The sequence below is a fragment of the Ailuropoda melanoleuca genome, chromosome 9 (assembly GCF_002007445.2).
Source record: "Ailuropoda melanoleuca isolate Jingjing chromosome 9, ASM200744v2, whole genome shotgun sequence".
NCBI classification, from domain to species: Eukaryota; Metazoa; Chordata; class Mammalia; order Carnivora; family Ursidae; genus Ailuropoda; species Ailuropoda melanoleuca.
The window spans coordinates 22217782-22219499 of NC_048226.1; the positions used below are offsets into that span (position 1 = coordinate 22217782).

At 43.8% G+C, this 1718-nt stretch overlaps 1 pseudogene; it reads right to left on the bottom strand.

Annotated features, from left to right (window-relative positions):
* Positions 1-270: 270 nt before the first annotated feature.
* Positions 271-1014, bottom strand: LOC100484547 (annotated as a pseudogene).
* Positions 1015-1718: the final 704 nt, after the last annotated feature.

Here is a 1718-nt window from a genome sequence, read left to right on the forward strand (position 1 = left end):
ATGAAAAAAAAAGACAACTAAAAAGAGGGGTTGGGTGCTGGGGACACAGTTAAGGCATCTAAAAAATTCCACATGGCTTTAGCCTATTAAAATAGTTTGCACTTTTTTTCTTTTAAAGAAGATTTGCAAATATCTGAAAAACATGAAAATTGTTTGACAATCCTGCATGTCAGATTCAGACAGTTTGCAAGCGTCATTCAGATGTTTGCCAAGGAAAATAAAGAGACCTCTCCCCATAAGACTGCACATGGGACATCCTCCTAGTTCTCTCTATCCAGAAGTCTGTGCAGCAGTCACAAACAAGGTTTGTTATCTGGAAGGGAAGGGACCTTGGATTTTCCATTCGTTGGAGAGCAACCCAGCTTTAGTTTTTCCACATAATGTGCATGTACAGGCTTAGGACACTGGAGAATGATGGCATCTTCTACTTTGAACCACTCTCTCTTCCTTCCTATATTAACAGAATCTTCCCAATCTTCTAATATTTCAGGGACATTCAGAACATAAACATATGTTCTATGCTTTTGGTCTTGGTTCTTCTCAAATATGCCTAGGAGTCTGCCTAATTTTCCTTTGACTCCAGCCTCTTCATAAACATCCCTCAAAGCGCCCGCCACCGCTGGGCTCCTCCTCCAGCTCCATTCCTCCTCCGGGACAATCCGCTGGTCCGGGTACTGGCTGCTGCTGCTCCTCTTCCTGCTCACTCCGGAAGCCCTGGCGGTCATATGTCCGCATCTGTTTGGGCCTGAAAGTCATCTTAGAGGTGGGCTCTTGCTGTCGCTGCTGCTCTGGCCGCCACTATGGCGAGTCACCAGGAGGCGAGGCGGTGGCGCGGGGAGTGGCAGTGAGGCTGTCAATCCCACAGCCGGCGGCTGTGGGGCAGGACGCAAGCGCAGATCACTGCAGCCCAGGGGCTGGAGAGGAAACACCGCCTCTGCCCGGAGGTTTGCTGCCCGCTCGTCTCTGCTCCCCCTAATTGAATTTAAATTCAAAAATATATACTAGGGGTGCCTGGGTGGCTCAGCCGTTAAGCGTCTGTCTTCGCCTCAGGGCGTGATCCTAGCGTTCTGGAATCCAGCCCCCCATCAGGCTTCTCTGCTAGGAGCCTGCTGCTTCTTCTCCCACTCCCCCTGCTTGTGTTCCTTCTCTTGCTGGCTGTCTCTCTCTGTCAAATAAATAAATAAAATCATATATATATATATATATATATATGAAATTAAACCTCCCCCCCAAAACAAAAAAAGCAACAGCGTCATCATAATCTCCTAGCAAAGTAAAAGTTGTTTTTTTCCTGAAGGGTTAGAAGGTTCAGGATTCAGAAAAGTTTTTCTGCATCTGTATTATTAATTCACGCTGGATTCTTACCCAAATTCATTGTTTCTGAATTTACATATTTACAGACTGTATTACTGATAATGTGTTTGGTTCCAAACACTTCTTTTGACTTAACAATACTGTCTTAAAATATCTTCGAAATTTTTCTGTCTTGCAAAAAGTTTATCAGCTATTGCTTTATATTTATTCCTGCACTGTCTTCCCAATGCATTCTATTCTTACTGTAGTCACTGTTCTATTTTATACCCTTTGTAATAATTCAGATGGCTACCATTTGTCTGCCTAGTTAGCCCTCTAGCTGGTGACTTCTATGTTTGATCTCCTGGTTTATATAGCCATCATGCAATTTGAAATTATCATTGTACTTTTGATTAAGTATTTGT